The sequence below is a fragment of the Chiloscyllium plagiosum genome, chromosome 3 (assembly GCF_004010195.1).
Source record: "Chiloscyllium plagiosum isolate BGI_BamShark_2017 chromosome 3, ASM401019v2, whole genome shotgun sequence".
In the NCBI taxonomy this organism is placed as follows: Eukaryota; Metazoa; Chordata; class Chondrichthyes; order Orectolobiformes; family Hemiscylliidae; genus Chiloscyllium; species Chiloscyllium plagiosum.
Window position 1 is genome coordinate 46,918,972 of NC_057712.1, and position 23,734 is coordinate 46,942,705.

At 39.2% G+C, this 23,734-nt stretch overlaps 1 long non-coding RNA gene across 1 annotated transcript in view; it reads right to left on the reverse strand.

The window, feature by feature from the left end:
* The window catches only part of LOC122543172, a 320,767-nt gene that overhangs the window by 66,109 nt on the left and 230,924 nt on the right, over positions 1-23,734 (reverse strand). The gene's annotated exons all lie outside the window — the stretch shown is intronic.

The following is a 23,734-nucleotide window of genomic DNA, read 5'->3' on the forward strand; positions in this document are numbered from 1 at the left end:
TGTTCACATCCAAATCAATTATATCAATGAGAAAAAGCAGTGGATTTAGCACCGATCCTTGTGGCACACCACTGGTTACAGGCCTCCAGTTTGAAAAGCAACTCTCCACCACCACCCTCTGTCTTCTACCTTCGAGCCAGTTCTGTATCCAACTAGCTAGTCCTCCTTGCATTCCATGAGATCTAACCTTGCTAACCTTTAAGGAACCTTGTCGAATACCCGACTGAAGTCCAGATAGATCATGTCCACCATTCTGCTCTCATCAATCCTCTTCGTTACTTCTTCAAAAAACTCAATCACGTTTGTGACACATGATTTCCCACGCACAAAGCCATGTTGACTATCCCTAATCAGTCCTTGCCTATCCAAATACATGTAAATCCTGTCCCTCAGGATTCCCTCTAACAACTTGCTCACCAACTATGTCAGGCTCATCGGTCTATCGTTTTTCTTAAGTAATGGCATCATGTTAGCAAACTTCCAGTCTTCTAGTGCCTCACCTGTGACTGTCGATGCTCCAAATATCTCAGCAAGGGGCCCAGCAATCACTTTCCTAGCTTCCCACAGGGTACACCTGATTAGGTCCTGGGGATTTATCCACCTTTATGCATTTTAAGACATTCAGCACCTCTTCCTCTGGAATATGGACATTTTTCAAGATGTCACCATCTATTCCCCACATTCTGTATCTTCCATGTCCTTCTCCACAGTAAACATTGATGAGAAATATTTGTTTAGTATCTCACTGTGGTTCTACACATAGACTGCCTTGCTGATCTTTAAGGGACCCTATTCTCTCCCTAGTTACCCTTTTGTCCTTAATGTTTTTATAGAATTCCTTTGGATTTTTCTTTAATCCTATTTGCCAAAACTGTTTCATGCCCACCTGATTTCCCTCTTAAGTATATTCCTACTGTCTTTATACACTTTTAAGGATTCACTCATTCTCTGCTGTCTATATTTGATATATGTTTCCTTATTTCTCTTGACCAAAACATCAATTTCACTAGTCGTCCAGCATTCCCTGCACCTACCAGCCTTGCCTTTCACCCTAACAGGAACATTCTGTCTCTGGACTCTCGTTATCTCATTTTTGAAGGCTTCGCATTTTCCAGCTGTCACTTTACCTGACAACATCAGCAGCCAATCAACTTTTGAAATTTCTTGCCCAATACCATCAAAATTGGTCTCTCTCCAATTTAGAATTTTAACTTTTAGATCCTGTCTATCCTTTTCCATCACTATTTTAAATCTATTAGAATTATGGTCACTGGCCCCAAAGAGCTCCCCCACTGACACCTCAGCCCCTTGCCCTGCCTTATTTCTCAAGAATATGTAAAGTTTTGCACCTTCTCTGGTAGATATATCCACATACGGAATTAGAAAGTTTTCTTGTACACACTTAAGAAAGTCCTTTCTACCTAAACCCTTAACACTATAGTGGTCCCAGTCTATGTTTGGAAAAAAAATCCCCTACCATTACCACCCTATTATTCTTTCAGATAACTGAGATGTCCTTACAAACCTGTTTCTTAATTTCCCATTGACTGTTGGGGGGTTTATAGAACAATCCCAATAAGATATTTATCCCTTTCTTATTTCTCAGTTCCACCCCAAATAACTTCCCTGGACATATTTTTATAAATATCCTCCCTAAGTACAGCCGTAATGTTATCCCAAACCAAAAAACACCACTCCCCCTTCTCTTTGGTCCCCCTTTCTATCCTTCCTATAGCATCTATACCCTGGAATACTAAGTTTAAGTCCTGTCCATCCCTGAGCCATGTCTCTGTAATTGCTATGGTATCCCAATTCCATGTTTCTAGCCATGTCCTGAGTTCATCTGCCCTCCCTGTCAGTTCTCTTGCATTGAAATAAATGCAGTTTAATTTATCTCATTCTCTGCTTTCTTCCTGCCTGCCTTAACAGTGTTGAGATACTGGATCTGTTGTGAGTTGTGGAGTGGTGTTGGGGTCATAAAGGAATGAACAGAACAATTGCTTGGCATTCTAAGTGTGGTTTGTGGGAGGTGAATGGTGGGCACAATCAATTAGTGAAAATCAGAAACTAAAGGAACCTGAAAGGCATTGACAGCACAGCCTGAATATGGGTCATTTCACTAATTTGTCTGGCAGGGTGCTAGAAAGCTTTTGAGTTCTCCTACAACATTTCAGTTATCCTTCTGAGAGTGATCTCAGACAATGGCCTTCACAATCCATACAGGTTAGGGCCAGCTAAGGGAGCAAGTTCAATTTTATGACACACAGTGGTCAATACAACACTGGACATAAACATGAGCATTCAATAGAGAATGAACAAATACACACACAACATTGTTTATACCACAATAAAGAAAATGTGTCTTGCATGTGTCAACTATGACAGGTTGAGAGCTGCTACCACATTTTGCTCTCAAAGTTAGTTTCGATGAATTAATGAAAGTGCACACCTAATAAATTTAAACCAATGAAACGTGAATCATTAATGAGTCAAATTTTAATTTAAGAAAACTAAGATGTGGCCCATTTTGTGCTCTCAAAATGCTGCTTGTATATGGCAATGGAGTTGGGCAGGAAAGTTTTGACTATGACACAGAGTATTCCTGTTTGACCAGAAGGCTCTTTTATAGCCCAGCACTGGGCTATAGCTATAACAATGGTGATATGCCTATTCATGTTAAAATACATTAATCTGATTCATGTCAAAGTAAAAGTTACAAAAAGGGAAGATGTGTTCGGAATATGTTCACTTATGGATAATTTGGTCAACTGATTTTGGCTTATGGTTACTTGTGGAAGTTGTAAAACTATATAAAAGCACCAAATTTTTATTAACCGTACAACTTCTTATTCTCTGTATTGCTCCATTTCTCTGAATTCATGCACCATATGTTTTCTGATTTTGGGTGTTTGTGATGATGTTGCCCCTTCAACTAGGCCATTTTGCCCTGTTTTTTGAGAGCGGTTGTAAAGGCAGAGGTGCTGACATGTCTGAATTGGCTACTTTAATAATGGCTAACAGATACTGTCTAAGGCAACAATCAGAGAAAGAGTTTTTAGGTTTGTTTTCTTTTAAATCCTTATACAATGAAAGGAGGTGGGTGGTATTGACCACTTCTCCCAGTTCAGAGATTTTTCTAGTTTGGTATAGCATTCAGCTGGTTACCTAGAGGAACAGCTGCAGTGGAAGAGGTTCCATGCTTCTGCTAATGATCCTCTCTGCAATCTCTCTCTCTCCTATAAGAACCTATGTTTGAATTTACCTTTTTTGTGTGTTTGTGGGATGTTGCAGGAAGTTGGAACAGCTCTTTGGTAAGTTGCAGGGGATAGTACCAGTTGGGGTTTCAGATAGGTTAAATTATTTTATATTCTGATCTCTTTAGTTCTTTTGATAATGTGTAAATAAACTCTTTTTTAATTAAAGCTAAGGGATTTGACTAGCTGCATCACTCCTGAAATATCCACATACACCTGCTTAAAACACCTAGAAATGATGGAGTCTGGGCTACCTTCCTGAAATGTTTTGAGGGGACCTGGCCTGGTCCATAACAAGCTCATGTCACAGATAAAATCTTGTGAAATTTTGATTCCCAAATTCTTTGAAGACAGGACAATCATGTGAACAGATGTAAGTTTTGACCACAAAGCTTGGATTATAATAAAAATGACTGTTTACAATGATTATTTTCTTTGCATAAGCACTTCACATCTCAGTTAACAAGCTAGCCTTTCCACTTGCTGTTTCAAACCATTCAGTTCATCTTTGCAAATCTGTTTCCCCAAGGTGCAAAGGAGTTTGACAAATTAACTCCATTTCTGCAAGATGTCCATTTCATCTCTTTTTGAGTATCCCACAGGGGTTAACTAAATAAGGAAGGAACTTACAGCTGCATTAAGCTTTCATGACATCATTTGATGGATTGATTGATTCTATTATTGTCACATGTACCAAGTGTCCCATGTACAGTGAAGAGGGTTATTTTGCCTGCCAAACAGGCAGATCATACCATACAAAATGTATCTGGGTAGCAGAACAGAGTACAGAATACAGTGTTACAGCCACAGAGAAGGTGCAGAGAGATAAAGATAATCAGGGTTAACATTTGAAAGGTCCATTCAAAAGTCTGATAATGATCGGGAAGAAGTCACTCTTGAATGTATTCATACTGGAAATCAAACTTTAATATCTTCTACCCAATGGAAGAGGGTGGAAGAGAGAGTATAACCGAGATGGAAGAGAACCTCTGCATGTTACAAGACCTTCTGTGGACATTAAAGCATAATCAATAAGATAATGTAATGGAAAGCCAAACAAATTCATGCACAGCAAACGTCCAAACAACATTTGAGATAAAAGTACTAGCCAGCACACTGCAAGACCTTTCTTGTAATCTCAAGTTTTAGATTAAAATTCAAAAAATTAAAAACATTTTGTAAGAAATCTAAGTTTCTGTAGAAGTTTTAAATTGTTTAAGGAGTCTGGACAGAACGGTAAAGGAAAAAACTGTTCTTGCTCATAAATAGATTGAAAACAATAGGGCATAGAGTTAAAAATGCTTTGCATGAGATGCAAATACAAAATGTGGAAAAAAATCTCTTTCACGCAATGAGTACTTAGGTTTTGGAGTATACCGACTGGAAACATGATGGAGGAAGGGTCAACTGAGGCTTTAAAGATGATTATTAAATCGCAAGATTGTACAGGAAAACAAAGAAAAGGCAGGAGATTGGCACAAAACTAATTTGCTCAAAGTGTCAGTAGAAATCCTCCAAGATGTGAGCAGAGATCACCATTTTGGTTATCGCACTGAGTGGGTCTTCTTCACCTCTTATGTATTCCAGTGATCAACGACAATATTTAATTTATGATCCTTCAGGGAAACAATGCCTAGTTGCAGGAAGAAGACCCTCCAGTGCTCTGCCCAAAGTGGTGACTTCCGCTTAAACCTTTTGACTATAGACAAGGTGATGGAAATCTGCTCAATGTCTTGGCTTGTGACTGAGGTGTGGTTTAGGCATCTCCAAATACTGGCCCTGAATCATTCCTGGGGCAGCCACTTCCTTTGGGTCTTTACTATTTAGATGCTCCCACTGCCAGAGGAACTAAGGAGACTGAAGATGAAGTGACATCCATCTTGGTGGCACTCTGGAACTATGACACAACTGGTGTATACTCCAAACATTCCTATGTTACTGGTGCTACAACTGGCGAGGTCAAGTTTTGTGGCATGTATCCTGTATGCATCAGTGCCAGTTCCTCTGTATTTTCCAGGTTTGGCTGCATTAGTTTCATGCAGAGACAGAGAACGGTCTCAATGGAGGGGCTTAATTGGTCAAAGCCCTGAACCATGAACTCAGTAGGCTCCTCCCATTTTCAATACCTATCCCTGCACTTCCCCAGGAACTATGAGATATGGGAACATTTTTCTTGTCTACACAGACGTATCAATTACATTTTAATTGAGTACTTCTATCATTAATTTTAAGTTATTATGTATCATTCCATCCGAAAGTTAAGTTCACTATTTTGAAAATTAACTCTCTGTTCTCTTCTCCACAACATTCTGTAGGGATCAGGATACAGCATATAAAAATATAGACTTTTCTTTAACAACAGCAAGTGTTGTCAATCCAATACTGAGGACTATAAACTCAACTTCAATGTCTCACTGACAATAGTACAAGTTACTATGAGGCAAAATAATATTTTGTTCTGTCTACTGAAGACAAGCACCCATCAAAAATCATGCAGAATAAAAAGCATATGATTTGATTTGATTGAATTTATCGTGAATTGATTTATTGTAGTCACATGTACCTAAGTACAGTGAAATGTTTTGTTTTATGAGCAACACAGGCAAATCATAGCAAACAAGGACATACAGATCATAGCATGCTTAGACAGAGTGAGGCATAAAAGGTTACGGCTGCACATAAAGCAAGATCAACATTATTTGAAGTTAGAGGGGTGCCTTCCACACTCTAATAACAGCAGGGACAAAGCTGTTCTTGAATCTGTTGGTGCATGTGTTCAAGCTTCTGTATCTTCTGCCTGATGGAAGAGAGTATTGACATGAACTTATGTTTACAAATACAGCTTTCAGTTCAGCAGATATCTGGATCTGCATTCTGCCTTTACTGTTGTATTCAACAAACTGCTGCACAGGAGCAATTTCAGGAAATTTCCATCAGAATTATAATTGGCAATTACCTGCATTTCCCTATTTCTCCTCCATAGTGCCAGCCTTTGAAAGCATGACCTCTCCATTGAGAGTGTGTTCCACTTCATCAAGAATTAATCAGAATTAATGTTGATTTATTACATGTTCCTTCAAGATTCCCATAACAATGGTGTGGAAAAGACAACATAGAATTAATTGTCCAAATAGTGAACTTAACTTTTGAATGGCATGCTGTATGATATCTTATAATGAATAACAGCATTAATGTTATGAAGTTGAAGGTGTGTACTGTGCCTTTAAGAGAGCGCGAATGCTGTTTTGAACTAAGAGATTACAAGCGCCTGTGTATATGACTAGACAGCTGTCTCAGAGTGTACTGGAAAATTGAAAACATGTAAAATATTGCTGTGAAATGGATACCTGAGTTTTGACTTTTGTTTGACAACAATTTGAATTTAACCAATCAGCTTAAATTATGCCCCAACAGACTAAAACCCAATTATGTTTGAATTTATTGTTTTGTTAACATTGAACCAATGAAACATTCTGATGTTGGGGATATAAAAATGCTGACATTTTGAAAATTGGAGAGAGAGCAACTGCCATCAACGCGGACCGAAGAAATTAGGAAACACTCTCTATCAAAGTATTGAATTGAATTGAATTTATTGTCATGTGTGCTGAGGCTTTATCTTGTGAGCAATACAGGCAAATCACAGAGTTAAATAGCATAGATAAGTAAACAGGAGATAAATAGTGGCAAAAACAAAAAAGAAAACACACAGGTACAGGCAAATGCTAAGAGTTTGTGAGTCCATTCAGTATTCTAACAATAGTAGAGTAGAAACTGTTTTGAAACCGGCTGGTGCACATGTTCAGGCTTCTGTACCTTCTCCTCAATAATAGAGGTTGGAGAAAAACATTGCCAGGTGGGATGGATCTTTGAGAATGCTGGCGGCCTTTCCTTGCTAGTGGGCCTGGTAGATGGATTCTATAGATGGGAGGATGGCCTTTGTGATTCTCTGGGCTGAGTTCACCCCAGTCTGTAACCGTCTTCGATCTTGAATGGTACAGTTACCAGATAGTGATACATCCAGATAGAATGCTCTCAATGGTGCACCTCTAAAAGTTGGCAAGGGTATTCACCCGTCATGCCAAATTTTCTCCGCTGCCTGAGGTACCTTTTCATATGAAACATCTTCGCCATGAAAAGCAAGACGATGACTCAGGGAGATCTTCAGCTGGAAGAAGACAGACAGCGAAGATGACAGCAGCTGTTTGGTTTTGAAATTACATTGATATAACTTTAATAAGTGTCTTGTTGGAACAGCATATTGTTAGAGATTTGGAGGCAGGTAATAAGCAGTTAAGAGAAATGGCGGCTTAAAGTTGTGAATAGTTGTTGTCTAATGTTCACTTTTAGAGTTCAAAATAAATTTATGTTATTTTCTTTAAATAGTGGAATTTGGGAGTTCTCTGTCACTCATAGTTTAAAAGATTATGAGGTGAGGTGAGCCTTGCTGTGTGTTTGGTTTAATTACCAGAAGGGTTCACTGCTGTGTTATTACAATTAATCAATTAAAACGTTGTCTTTAATTCATTAGCTCAACTCAAGATATATTCAAAATCTTTTGGTGGACAACCAAACATGTCTTTAACAGTAAGGGTTAAAAAAATTCTCCAATTTTCATAATGATCAAGAAAAGCACATGCATATTTTTCCCAAAACAAACTACAATGTGAGGGTGGTAAACAATTTACTCTTGGCTTTTAAAAAAGGAGAATAATCCATTAGTGTTTCTTTAGCAAATTGAGTAAACAGAAGTTCATTCTTCTGTCAACATTGAAACTGTACTGATGAGACAAACAAAACACACAACTGGCAATGGTATTCTAATACAAAATTATGATGCGATTGGCTTTCCAGTCACAAGCTGTTGAAGAGCTGAATAATGGGAGCTGCAGCAAAGTAACAGAATTCAGAAAACAAACAAATTATAGTGAGTGGTCCAGAATTGGTGTCAACATAATGGTGAGGTTAATGACATGGACTGTTATTTATGCCTAAACGGCTCAGCGAGGTTAGTCCAGAGGTGCAGGCGCAGTTAGATATGAATATCCAAAACATCATGTATTGCTTTACCCATTCTATCATTCACAAAAAACACATCTTACACTTCATTGCCCTTCTTTAAGACTTCTTTAATTATTCATTCAACTTGTCAAGCAAAATCATGTCATTGCAAGTGTCTTTTAATGATCTGAAAGTGGGAATAAGTTCAAACAACCTCCCTAGCACTGAAAATTAAATTAAAATTTGCAATTGTATTGTTTTATGCTTTGGATTTGTGGTGGTGCTTAAAAATAGCCATTTTTAAAAATATATATCTTACATTTGTTTTCTGACTCTTTTTGTTCTAGCTCTCTTAATCCAATTTTCCTTTGCCTTTACTGGGGCTGGATTGAAAATGAATATTTTTCTGTCTCACCACACCTACCTTGGGAAAAATGCGTACTATCCACCTCAACTTTAAATCCAGGGATTGGGAAGGCAGACAGAGTGTTAAATGGAATCAGGTCCATTGCCCTCATAGTTCAGAGATGGCCATGGGGCTATTGACTACTGACTTGGGTTGTTTAATATTCCCAGTTCAGTTCTCTGGGAATTTGTCTCAGTTATTTTGTTAGACAATAAATTCTGCCATCCCTCATCCCTCAAACCCCAGAATGTTCCACCTATTATCCAGGCCACATCCATGTCAATTTGCAGCCTCTAATCCCATGATCCATCACAGCTCTATATTAACCCATGCATCCTCTCTTCATTCCTGTGAGCACTTATGCCCTGTATTCCAGCTAATGCCAGTTATGCACACCCCATGATCCCAATAATATCCTACATAATATCTTAATGCTAATGCTTGGCTCTGCCAGTTTCCCAGGCCCCTTATAGCCCAGGCCAATTATTTAATAGCTGAAAATGTGTTGCTGGAAAAGCGCAGCAGGTCAGGCAGCATCCAGGGAACAGGAGAATCGACGTTTCGGGCATAAGCCCTTCTTCAGGCTCTGATCTCCAGCATCTGCAGACCTCACTTTCTCCTCAATTATTTAATACACCTCTCACAACCATTCTCCCCAGCACTTGCTGTGCAAACAATATCACAGCCAATAAATACCATGACCAGACCTCAAAGGGCCATGTTGAGATAAATTAAACTACTTAATTAAAGTTTTTGAAGATCCTCAATTACTAAATTCCTAATCAAATAAATATATTGCAGTCATGAATCCAAATTTAAAGCAATTAACCTATTAGTTTTTGTTTGCCATATCACACTAACACGGGCAGGCTTTTAGTAAAATCTCCAAGCCTTTGAAAGATTTTTTTTAAGTTCACAGCTTGACAGTTATATAGACATGGAATCATTTGCCTCACATGATCATTCATGTCTCTTCCATAAATTTCTGAATACCACAATGCAGGATAAAGCAAGATATATATTCAAAAGTGGGTTGTTTGATCTTAGTACTGAGTTTCAGAGGCCCTACTCAGTTCAGGTTTTCTCATTTGAGAGAGCCAGACTTCATTATTTCTATTTGTGAGCTTGTATGTTATTGAAATCCACCTCTCCACCAACTCAACTCTCCCTCCCTTCTTGGTCTTTCTTCCATTTATTTTCCAGCCTTTTAATATCATCAGTTAATTCCCTGTTTACCCACATCCCAAATGTTCAGTTTCTTATGCTACTATTATTAGGCATTATTATCAGTTTGCATTTTCAACAGTATTTTATCCAAAAAAAATTGAAGAATGCAGGGTTATGTCAACAGTGAGGCTAGGTAGAGAGAAGCTTTTAGTTCTGATTGCAATGAAGGGTCCTGACCAGCGAATTAGAAATCTAGCCAGTGGACAAGGACCCTTGATACCGTAATAAAATCTTAACCAAAGATGGGATACTGTAATACCAAGCACAGGGATATGGATTATGAAAGGTGACAGAAGCTGCCAGGGACTGCGATGAGCAGTGGAGTAATTACTGGAAGCAAATGCAAGTTTTATGGCTGGGACTTAATCTTAGGTAAGAGTTGCTCTTTGCCTTTTACATGAGGACCCTCCGATTACGCTTTGATAATATACATTCTTCTTCTCGCTGAAATTTACTTTGTTTAAATACAACCCCGAAACAGAGAGGAACAAACAGAGAATTATTGCTTAATTCTTAATCTATAAAAGGAATCCATTCTGATGAAAAGTGCAAGAAATATTCACAATGAAACAAAAGTAGAAAAACATTCTATGAGGTGAATTTTAAATGGACATATAATTGAATGAAATACATGTAATGTTTTCAGTGGCTTATTTTTAGTACTGAATAACTGGGCTGTTTGCACTTTATATAAAAGAAAAGCTGCATTTCCAGATCATCGGAGGCAGCTGACATTAATTTTGGACATAGACAAAGCACGAGGTCGAGAGAGAGGAGAGCAAACCTCCTCAAATAGTCATCTATGCATCACTTTCTGAAGGCTTAGAGTTAAAGGCTATTACAAACTCCATGAGTGCAATGCATTTTCTTGAGGATTTGACCATAAAAACGTAAGTCCACATAAATCCTTGAGCCTTTTAGTACAATCATGTATAAGTCTAACAGGTTTATTTGAAATCACAAGCTTTTGGAGTGCTGCTCCTTCATCAGGACTTCATTTGATGATGGAGCAGCTCTGCAAAAGCATGTGACTTCAAATAAACCTGTTGGACTATAACCTAGTGTTGTGTGACTTCTGACTGTCCAACACTGGCATCTCCACATCATCACTACAATCATGGCTGACATTCTGTCCACTCCTCATATCGTTAAATTTATTTTCTGAGGGAATTTATCTTTCTTTAAATATTCTCACTTATGGAATGTTGGCAAAAAGATTCTATAGATTCAAAGCTTCTCCAGAATAGAATGTCCCTCATATGATAGAATTTTACATGAAGTTTGAAAGTGAGTGTCAATCTGAAACCAAAGTCTTGAAATCTAAGCAGAGGAAGTGATGAAGAGATGAGAGGTAAACTGATTGTAGTATATGGGGAAATTACATTTTAAAAAAGTATGATGGTAGGCAGTCAATAATTAGAAACAAAAGAATTAATGCATAGCTGACAGCCAATTATATTCCCCTTGAGCACAAAAACCCAACAGGAAAGATGGATGATACAAGGCTAATAGGGAATAAAGATAATATTGAATCAAAGAAAGTGACTTAAAAAGTTGACAAAAAAAATGTAACTCCTGGGATTAGGAGCATTTTAGAATCTAGCCAAGGAGGACCAAGAAAGTAATAAAGGAAGAGAAAATGGAATGTGGAAGCAAACAAACAAGAAACACCAAAACATGCTGTTAAAGCTTCATAAGGTAGACAAGCAAGAAGCTGGAAGAACACAACAAGCTAGGCAGCTTCAGGATGTGGAGAAATCAATGTTTTGGGTGTAATCCTTCTTCAGGAGAAAGGTTACACCTGAAACATCAATGTCTCCACCTTCTGATGCTGCCTGGCTTTCTGTGCTCTTCCTCCTGCTTGACTACTTTGGATTCCAGCATCTGCAGTGTTTTTTTGCCTCTGTAAAAGCTTCATTAGACATTTAAAAATTAGCAATGAGATTAACAATGGAAAATGTGGGCCCATTTTAGAATATGTTATAATAGGGATTAAGGAAATTGTAGGAAAACTGAACAAATACTTTGTGTCTGTCTTCACAGGAAGATGCAAAAGTCCTCAGCATTACTAAAGGGACCAGTGAAGATGAAAATTGAAAAAAAAAATATCAGAAATAAAGTACTCCTGGATAAATGAAATTTGGTAAATGTCCTAGGTCTAATGACCCTACATCACAAAGAATTAATAGAGGTAATGCTTTTACAGTGGAAGATAGGAAATGTAACCTTATTATTTATGAAAGAAGGGAGACAGAAAATGGGGAACTGCAGACCTGTCAGTAGTAGAGAAGATGCTTGAATCTATTATGAAGTATTTCAGAAGAAAGTGATAGTTTTGGTCAGTGTTAACATGGATTTAGGAACATAACTCGCAGAATAGACAACGCCAACCAGTGAATGTGATATACTTGATTTTCAGAGTATTTTTGATAAGGTCCTCCACAGGATGTTAGGAAACAAAATTAAAGCACATGGGATTGGGAGCAGTAGAAAGTATTGACTGAGGATTGTGAATGGAAAGAAAACAGAGCAAGGTATATGTCAGGTTGGTAAGTTGTGATAATTGGGATACTACAAGAATACATGTGTGAATGCTTGGGCCATGCTGTTTATAGTCTGTATAGATTGATTGAATGTGGGATCATATAATATTTTCAGGATTCCTGTTGACACAAAACCAGATGGAAATGAGAGTTGAGAAGACTTCAGTGAGGTTTCAACAGAATTTAGAAAGTCCAGAGTGCATGGGCAAGGGCTTGTTGGATGGAATGTATATTTCTCCACATCAAGGGCATAGAGCATAGAACATTACAGCGCAGTACAGGCCCTTCAGCTCACGATGTTGCACTGACCTGAGGAACCAATTGAAGCTTATTTACTCTGCACTATTCCATTTTCATCCACATGTTTATCCAATGACCATTTAAATGCCCTTAAAGTTGGTGAATGTACTACTGTTGCAGGCAGTGCATTCCATAGGCCTACTACTCTCGGAGTAAAGAAACTACCTCTGACATCTGCCCTATATCTATCACCCCTATTAAAGTTACCAAATTGTTAGGGAAAAATAACGAGAGATTGGGAAGTGTCAATGTTCCAAGGGACCGATGTACTTTGTTCATAGGTCACTGAAAGCAAACTTGCAGGCACAGCAAGCAATTAGGAAGGCAAATGGTATGATTAGATTCCCTACAGTGCAGAAACAGGCACTTTGGCCCAACAAATCCACACCGACCCGCCAAAGAGTAACCCCCCCCAAGACCCATTTCCCTTTGACTAATGCACTTAACACTATGGGCAATTTAGCATGGCTAATTCACCTGACCTGCACATCTTTGGACTGTGGGAGGAAACCGGAGCACCAGGAGGAAACCCACACAGACATGGGGAGAATGTGCAAGCTCCACTCAGAGAGTTGCCCAAGGCTGGAATCGAATGCCTGGTGCTGTGAGGCAGTAGTGCTAACCACTGAGCCACCGTGCCATTCTTTATTGCAAAAGAATTTAAGTACAGGGGTACAAATGTCTTGCTGCAATAATATAGAGCCTTAACAAGACCAAATCCAACAAATTGAATGCAGTTTTGATCTATTCACTCAAGGAAGGCCATACTTGCCACAGAGGAAGTGCAATGCAGATTTAGCAAATGATCGCTGGATTGACAGGATTGTTGGATCAGGAGAGATCAAGGTGCCACACAAGAGGCTGCTGCAGAAGATAAAGAGGCATGGCATTACAGGTAAAGTATTATCATGGATAGAGAATTAGTTGACTAACAGGATGCAAAGAGTGGGGATAAATGGGTGTTATTCTGGTTAGCAATCAGTAACTAATGGTGTGCCTCAGGGATCAGTGTTGGTACTGCAACTAATCACAATTCACATAGATTATTTGGGAATCTATGTGAATTCGGGAACCGCATGTAGTGTGTCAGAGTTTGCAGATGACAAACAGATGAGTGGCAGAGCAATGTGTGCAGATGACTGTGAAACTTTGCAGAGGAACATAGATACTTTAAGTGAGTGGGCAAAGGTCTGGCAGATAGAATACAATGTTAGTAAATGTGAAGTCATCCATTTTGGTAGGAGTAACAGTAAAAAGGATTATTACTTGAATGATAAAAATTTGCAGCATGCAGCTACGTATAGGAACCTGGGTGTCCTTGTACAAAAATCACAAAACGTTGGTCTGCAGGTACAACAGGTAATTAGGAAGGCAAATGCAATTTTGTTTTTCATTGTTAAAGGGATTGAGTTTAAAAGCTGGGAGGTTATGTTGCAGCTGTATAGAGTGCTGGTGAGGCCACACCTGGAGTACTGTGTGCAGTTTTGGTCTTGTTACTTGAGAAAGGATGTACTGGCACTAGAGGGGGTGCAGAGTGGGTTCACTAGGTTGATTCCGGAGTTGAGGGGGTTGGCTTATAGGACTATGTTGACTGGGATTATATTCATTGGAATTTAGAAGAATGAGGCAGCATCTTCTGGAATCATAAAGAGTTATGAAGGGAATAGATAAGATAGACGTAGAGAGATTTTTCCACAGGCAGGTGAAAGTAAGACAAGAGGACATAGCCTCAAAATTAAGGGGAGCAGATTGAGGACTGAATTGAGAAGGAACTTCTTCACCCAGAATCTATGGAATTCCCTACCCAGTGAAGCAATCAACGTTACTTCCGTAAATATTTTGTACCAAGATTTTTTTTTAAACAATGAAGAAATTAATGGTTACAGTGAGGGGGCGGGTAACTGGAGCTGAGGCCATGAAATGATCAACCATGGCCTTATTGAATGGTAGAACAGCTAGAAGAGACAGATGGCCTACTCCAGCTCCTAGTTCTTATATTCTTATGAGATTGAGGAGACTGGGCCAGTATTTGGTAGAGTTGAGGCAAGAGAGGTGATCTCACCTAACCATACAAAAGTCTTACATGGCAAATACAGGAGAGATGCTTCCCTGGCTAGAACAGAGCACACGTTCTCAGAGTAAAAGACAGGCCATTTAGGACTAAGAAGAGCAAATTTTTCTTCACTGAAATTTGGTGACTGTTTGGAATCCTCTACCCCAGAGGATGAACAAGACTCAATCATTGACAATGTTAAGACAGAAAACAAATATTTTTGAGATTTAATGAGACTAAGGGATATTGGGGGGTAGTGCAGGAAAATGGCTTTGAGGTAGATGATTAGCCATTATCTTATTGAGAGCTGGAGAAGGACCCCAATCATATTTGCTCTGTTCTTTTGCTCAGTCCGAAATGGTTAGTTCTTACCCTGAGATAGTGCACTCAAACAGCCTCTGTGTCTACCTATTGAAGTATCTTCAGAATATTTTTTGGTACAATTAGGTCTTATCTTTGTAAATTCCAGGGAATATCAACCCAATTTCTTTAGGTTTTCATCATAGAATGAATATATCAACAAGATTCTGAAATGGTAAAAAATATTTTAATGTTTCAGTTATAGAAAATTCACATTAACATTCAAAATGACAAACTACCTTTTTAGCATATATTAGTGGCTCTCTTACATATTCCCATTACATTGGGGCGCTCAATGCATTGGAGATTTTATATGTAGAAATATACTGGAGAATTTTAGAAGTTATACTCAGTGTTGAATGCATATTGTTATTCTGTTATAACGCGAGTTTCGTCAACATGAATTCACTGTAACATATTCAATAAATCATATCTTAGCCAGTGATGCCCAGATCTTATGAACAAAAAAAAACATCCACAGACTTCTGCCAGAAGGGTATATTTTATGGACAATAGTTAGATATGAGATCTGGATTGAACACATTATGTTAATCCAATTTCCATCATCCCATATTAGAGCAGTCAGATTGCTCTTCACCATGTGGGCAGCACGGTGGCACTGCTGCCTCACAGCGCCAGAGATCCGGGTTCAGTTCCTGCCTCAGGCGACTGACTGTGTGGAGTTTGCACGTTCTCCCCGTGTCTGCGTGGGTTTCCTCCGGGTGCTCCGGTTTCCTCCCACAGTACAAAGATGGGCAGGTCAGGTGAATTGGCCATGCTAAATTGCCCGTAGTGTTAGATACGGGGTAAATGTAGGGGAATGGGTAGGTTGCGCTTCGGCGGGGCGGTGTGGACTTGTTTGGCCGAAGGGCCTGTTTCCACACTGCAAGTAATCTAATCAAATCTAATCTAATCTAATCTAATCTAGCCATGAAGCCTACTGGAGCATGCAGGAGGGTCGTCTGAGCAATGATAGCCTGCCAAGGCTCAAGGTAGAGGAACAATACAGGCCAATGACAAAATAATAAGAATTGTTGGTCATTTCTAAAATGACAGTTTTCTGCACAATAAAATTGAAAAACAGAGCAGCTATGCTAAACATACTTGTTTGGACCACATTTAGACTACAGTGAACAATTCAGTATCTATATTATAAAAAGAGATACAAAGGCACCTGAGAAGGTTACATGGATCCTACAAGAACTGATATGTTCTGTCTACTGTACACTGAAACCGTTTCTAGCTCTTTTCTGCAGAAAAGAAACATTTGAAGGATGTCTTGAGAGAGGTCTTTAAAATTGTCTCAGCTTTAATAGGACGGTTACAGGGAAGAAGTTTCCACTAGTGGCGACACCAGAACACCAGAACACAAATTTCAGATAAATACTAATAAATCTAATAAAACATTCAGAAGAAAATTTTTGACCCTTTGTACCACATTGTAAAAACTATCAGAAGAAGGGGTCCTTGTGAATATCATAGCTGCATGTAAAATGGAGTTGGATAGAAATATGACAGAGAAATAAATAAAAGGATCTATTCAGGTGACTAAAACTAAAATATTGCAGATGCTAGAAATCAGAAATAAAACAAAAAAAACTGCTGGAAGACCTCAGAAGGTCAGGGAGTTAACAAAACAGGGATAGTAGAAATCTAAAAAAAAATGTTATGGCAGTGGAAGTGGGGAGAAAGAACAATGGAGAGGGTCTGTGATCCAGTGGAGATCAGGGAAGTTAATGACCAAAAGATTTCAGAATGCAGCAGCCAAAGAGAGTGGCAATGTATATAATGAAGAATCAAAACTCATGTTGCTAGTGTTGGATGTTGAAAGTTGGAGGAAGCATACAGCAATATTAACCAGTTGGACTGAATGACCTGTTCCCATGTTTGGATGTTCAATGTAATCTAACTAACCCAGGAGAGAAGAAATTTGGATGTTGGAAGCAGATAAGACATGGTAAGAATTTACACAAACGGCATAGTTTCACTTTCCCTGGTCTTTACAAACTAGAACATTTATTCAATAAAACTATCAACACATGAAAGACTATTTCTGAAATGTGACAAAAAAAAGCTGACGTTATTGCTTTTCTGTTACATTTTGAATTATTTGGAGTCTGCAGGGTAATTTTCTGAATTCCCATTCCCAGAGAGCCATCACGCTTGATGGAAGCACATATTGGAAATTTGTTACATGCTGTGCACAATTTTCCAACCGTTTAACATTATTGGCCGTGAGATTGTGCTCAGTTAGTTGGCTGAATTTCCAAAAGCCCTTCAGGTGGGTCAGGCTCCCCACCAGGAGTGATAAACCAGAAAATGACCCATTACATTTAGAAACAAAATTTATTCAAAAACTCCAGAAATCTGACTTCTGTTTGCTACCTCCAACTGCATCATAACTAGCAAATCCTGAGGTTCTGTGGCTTGATTTGCTCATTTTGTTTCAGTGATCTTGTTACAGACCTTGAACACTGCTTTTGTTCAGTGGCTGTTGATTCTATCTACAGGAGTGCTTTATCACTTATTGTGAATGAATAAAAATATTATCTCAAACTAATAAAATATCTGTCTGAGCAATTAGGTTTTTGATGTCTGATAGTTGCTGATTAGATTACTCACAGTATGGAAACATGCCCTTCGGCCCAACAAGTCCACACCGCCCCGCCGAAGCGTAACCCACCCATACCCCTACATTTACCCCTTACCTAACACTATGGACAATTTAGCATGGCCAATTCACCTGACCTGCACATCTTTGGACTGTGGGAGGAAACCGGAGCACCCGGAGGAAACCCACGTACACACGGGGAGAACGTGCAAACTCCACACAGTCAGTCGCCTGAGGCAGGAATTGAACCCGGGTCTCTGGCGCTGTGAGGCAGCAGTGCTAACCACTGTGCCACCGTGCCGCCGTGCCGCCCACACCGTGCTGTACTTAGTTGTTGCATTTCAACCACTATACAGGTATTTTGAGAGTAAGTTTGTATTCCACTGCATAAGCATGTACCTTCCTTGGTTTTTATTAGTCATTGATAATCTCAGACAATTGAATCAAAAAGTTTAGTTTAACACTGAAATATTTTGTGTGATCACCTTTTAGGCTGGAAAGCAGTGAAATAAAGAAAACAAGTCTTTGCTGTTGCTTAATCTAATTCCAAAGGGTTTCAGATGACTACATTTTAGGAAATGCTGAGATTTTCCTGCAATTTGTGCATTATATAGACCAATTATTATAGGGTTGCAAAATTTCAGGAAACTATGAAATGAATGACTAGAATAAACATGTGAACATAGGAGTAGGGATATCCATTCAGCCTATCAAGTCTGCTGTGCCACTCAATAAGATAGTAACATTTAGTTACCAAACCTTCAATCGAGTTATGATTTGGAGATGCCGGTGTTGGACTGGGGTGTACAAAGTTAAAAATCACACAACACCAAGCTATAGTCCAACAGGTTTAATTGGAAGCACACTAGCTTTCGGAACAACGCTCCTTCATCAGGTAGTCACTACCACCTGATGAAGGAGCGTCGCTCTGAAAGCTAGTGTGTTTCCAATTAAACCTGTTGGACCATAACTTGGTGTTGTGTGATTTTTAACTTCAGTCAAGTTAGATGAGAAACAACTATGGTCCCAATATCGATTCCTGTGCTTAGTACAGCTTGCCAACCTGAAAAAGTACCGTTATGCTTATGCTCTATTTCCTGTCAGCCATTCAACCTTCCATTCATGCCTATATACTATCACCTGCATCTCGAACTTTCATTTATCACAATAATCTTTGATGTGACAATTTATCAAATGCTTTCTGGAAATCTTAATGGAGTAAATCCATTGACTGCCCTTTACATATTGTGCATGTTATTTCTTCAAAGAACTCCAAAAGATTGATCAAACATAATCTACCTTTTCCAAAACCATGTTAACTGTGCCCAGCTACTGTAACTTTATCAAAGTGCCTTATTTAGGCCATTATTCTCTGGATATTTACGTCATTTCATTGAATTTCTTGCTGTAACAATTAATGAAGCTATACATGCACCAAAATCAATGGTGAATGCAAATTTTCTGAATTAATCTACTTTGATTAGCACTGACAGACCATTACTGTAAAGCACTGATGGGTTACAGACTGATGCTAGAGGGATCAGATTGAAGAAAGACATTACTCAGAACATTGCCCATACTCAGCACATTTTCAAATAAACTTAATAAGTTTAATGTCTCAATCTTAGATGAATCCTGGAGGGTAAAATTCTTATTGTCTTGTTTCTGGAACATGACTGAAATCTTCAAGCTTAGCCGAGTTGTGAAATAAGTGCTTTAACAGCAGACTCAATGCAAAAGGATCACTGGGGTTCAAACTTTTGTCAAAATGGAAACCCTTTCTTGAGAAACTAACTATTGCTACAGACATTCACCAGTCAGATTGATGGAATAAATTAGTTCCAAACAAGTAAAGACATGAATACTTCCTGTCAACCTATATGGACAAGTAAGAGCAATTGAGAACAAATCACCTACAGTTTGCAAGAAAGAACAAAACAGAATTTGTTTGCAGCTTATATGATAATATATTTTGCTCCTTAGCAGGCTTGAATGAAGTAACTAATAAGTCTTAACAGTAAACTGAATGAAATCAAGACACTATGTTACTGAACTCCAATTATTTCTTTGTTCTGTAGAAAAAAATTCTTTGTTCTATATATAAGACTAACTATTTTAACATTCTAAAAGATGCAGGTAAAGGAGATTTCTTAAACATAAATTTGGGAAACTATTTAGCTTTTTATTTAAAGAAAATCTGATCAGCTGTTCCATCTATGGACATTTACTTCAAGAGCGTGGAGAAGAAATTGCAGGAACACTGGCTGATATTTTAGCCACAGGTGAGGTGCTGGAAGACTGAAGGGTAGTGAAGGTTGTGCCCTCATTCAGAAATGATTCGGAGATGCCGGTGTTGGACTGGGGTGTACAAAGTTAAAAATCACATAACACCAGGTTATAGTCCAACAGGTTTAATTGAAGGAGCTTCGCTCCGAAAGCTAGTGTGCTTCCAACTAAACCTGTTGGACTATAACCTGGTGTTGTGTCATTCAAGAAAGGCTGCAAAAAAAAAAATCAGGGAACTATAGACCAGGAAGCCTATTTGTGGCAAGTAAGTTAATTGAGATGATTCTGAGAGATAAAATATACTTACGTTTGGAATGACAGGATTTGATTCGGAATAGTCAGTGTGGCTTTGTGCCTTACAAATTTGTTAAAGTTCTTTCATGAAGTGACCGGGAAGATTGATGAGGGCAGGGTGGTACACATAGTCTATATGGATTTCAGTAAGGCCTTTGATATGGTTCCACATGGCAGTCTGCTCTGGAAGGTTAGATCGCATAGAATCCAAGGGGAACTGGCAAACTGGATATACAGTTGGCTTGAAGATAGGAAGCAGAGGGTAATAGGGCGAGGTTGGACAAGCTAGGACTTATTTTCTTTACAGCACAGGACACTGCCGGGTGGATCTTGTAGAAGTGTATAAGATCATGAATGGGTGAAAGTACTCAGGGTTAGGGAATTGAGGACTAGAGGGCATCTGTTTAAGGTTGGAGAGGAAAGAATAAAAGGGAATGTGAGGGGCAACTTTTTTATACAGTGGTTGGTATGCATATGGAATGAGCAGCCAATGGAAGTGATTGAGGCAGGTATATTCACAACATTTAATGGTCATTTTGGTCAACATGAACCAGTTTGGGCTGAATAGTCTGTCTCAGTATGACTCTCTGACTATGTGCTGCCCCCTCTATCTGATATTAGCTGAATTTTTGTGAATTTTGTGCTGAGTCCAAATGAATCTTACTCAGAAAATTTGAGTCAACATATGTAAGTATGTACCAAATAAGGCCACAAAAACAAGTAAATTCCTCCTGGTCAATCAAACCTATGTCTCTGAAGCAATTGTGCAGCTCAGCTAATCAAACAGATTTCCTGACAGCCAGTTGTGGAAGCAACCAGTGTGAGCCCCTAATCCTCAAAAGATCATCTCATCCCCAACACTTAGCTCCCCCTGAATATATTCTCCATACTTAAAGGAAATAAAAACCATCAATCTTTCATGGAATACTTGATCACCATGGTGTGTCCCTAACCAAAATACATTTCTCATTAAATATGTATTCCATTCCAAAGTCTGTGAGAAGATTTGTAGCTCGGGTGCTCGTTGTTGTGATTCTGTTCGCCGAGCTGGGAATTTGTGTTACAGATGTTTCGTCCCCTGTCTAGGTGACATCCTCAGTGCTTGGGAGCCTCCTGTGAAGCGCTTCTGTGATCTTTCCTCCGGCATTTGTAGTGGTTTGAATCTGCCGCTTCCGGTTGTCAGTTCCAGCTGTCCACTGCAGTGGTCGGTATATTGGGTCCAGGTCGATGTGCTTGTTGATTGAATCTGTGGATGAGTGTAATGCCTCTAGGAATTCCCTGGCTGTTCTCTGTTTGGCTTGTCCTATAATAGTAGTGTTGTCCCAGTTGAATTCACCTAGACAGGGACGAAACGTCTGCAACACAAATTCCCAGCTCGGCGAACAGAACCACAACAGTATTCCATTCCTTTCTGAAGGCAGTAACCAAGTCTCGGATTAGAATTTATAGAAAAAATCTCAGAATTTGATAGGATGGGATATTATGGAATCCGGCAAGAAGATGGTAACCTTGTCACATGCCTCTGCCATGATCAAAAAGACCCATGGATTGTGCTTCTGCCTTATTGTCTGTTGTTTAAGAGAGTTTCCAAAGGACTTGACCTGAGCCCCCCAATCTTCATAGCAACCAAGTCACATACTAGTAATGCCCATCAACATCTCAGGAGCCATCACTTAACTGAACACGGACTCAATTGGGAAAAGGCTAATAAATGTTTGAGTACAAGAGCAGATCAGACGTTCGGTATTCTGTTCATGTTCATTAGGTGACTTGCCAATGTTTTACAGCCACTCTGCTTTACTTCCATGGATATAGCTGGGACATTGCTCAAGAAGAACAGAACCATTGAGGATAAAATAGTAATTATACTGAAACCTTAACTCCTTGCTATTTAGAGAACTCAGTATCAAATTCTGTTTGATTATGATGCTAGCAAATAGTCAATGGGTCATTGAATATAGTGGCTGGGATTCCAACTGGCAAGAGGTATCTTGCCCATTGAGACAACCATTGACAGCTCTATGGGGGATGCTTGTTGGAATTCTTCAGGCGGCTAAATAGCCACCACAGATGATTACAGACCCAACAGCAGGAGTCCTGCCTCCATCCCACTGCCCGATGCCCAATTACTCAATCAGCTTGATTCTGACTGTGAGGGCCATCCTCGCCCTCCATCTTTGGGGAAGTTTCTGGCAAACCAGACTCAGTTTGCTGTGTACCTTTATAAGGATATGGAGAAGAGGTGTAGTCTTCGCTTAATCCATGAGCACCACTAAATTTCAGTGGGCTGGGATAACGAGTGCTCTCGTAAGTTCAGGAAAGGTTTTCTTAGAACATGAGGATTTTTTGTCCAGTGCAGTCGGAGAGGGAGGTTTGGGTTGGTGGTGAGAGTAGTGAGATCAGCTTCAACTGAGGGTCAGAGGGTGGTTGGGTCTGGGGTGTAGTTAGTGGGGTGGGATTGTAAGTCAGGGGTTCATTTTAATAGCTACCCTAGAATTACAGCAGGTGTTCAATCCTTTAACATTTCCCAGCTATGAAGTTTAAGTCCATCAGAATCCTCTGAACTATCAGATTCTAACTCAGAGTTCGGGACCTTGTCAGAAGGTTCCAGACACTGAGCAATTGTCCCAGGGAAATTTCAGTTTCCCAGTAATTCCAACAGAGTCAACTGCATCCGATTTCTGCAGCTCCTACACCACTGGCAATCGGGTCGTAGTTAGCTTTAGTCAATGCTATTCACCCACCACTGTATAAAACAAAATACTCATGCACAGATGCTGAAAGATGTATAATTTTAAAAGAAACCTATTCAATAGTACGTGGAAAGTGAGCCTTGCACTGACACGCACTTAGGTTCTGAATCTGAACTTAATAAAGTCAGACTCACAGAATTATTACAGTACAGAAGGAGGCCATTCAGCCCACCACATCTGTACTGGCTCTCAAAATGAGCAATCCACATTATATCCTTCTCCTCCTCCTGCCATCTCCAGTTAAACCGACACAATCTTCCTTTACAGTTAACTATCCAAGTCCCTTCTGCATTTTGCAATTGATCCTGCCTCAACCATACTGTAAGGCAGCATATTCCAGATCCCAACCATTCACTATGTGAAAAGGATTTTTGTCATATCACCTTTCCTTCCTCTGCTAATTACTCTAAATCTTTGCCCTCTAGGATGAGAAGAAAACTGAATCAGTGTGTCAACATATAAAATTATCCAACTAGCAGTGTCTGATTAACCTGCACAGCTTTCCCCTCTTCCGGATTTTTAGCACATTTATATTGGCCTACTATTCATGCAGTTTGGTGGTTTTGTTAACTGACAACTGCATATACAATCTTTTCCAGAAATACTCTTCACTTTCTTTCAACCCTCACACTGCCATGAACTCTCA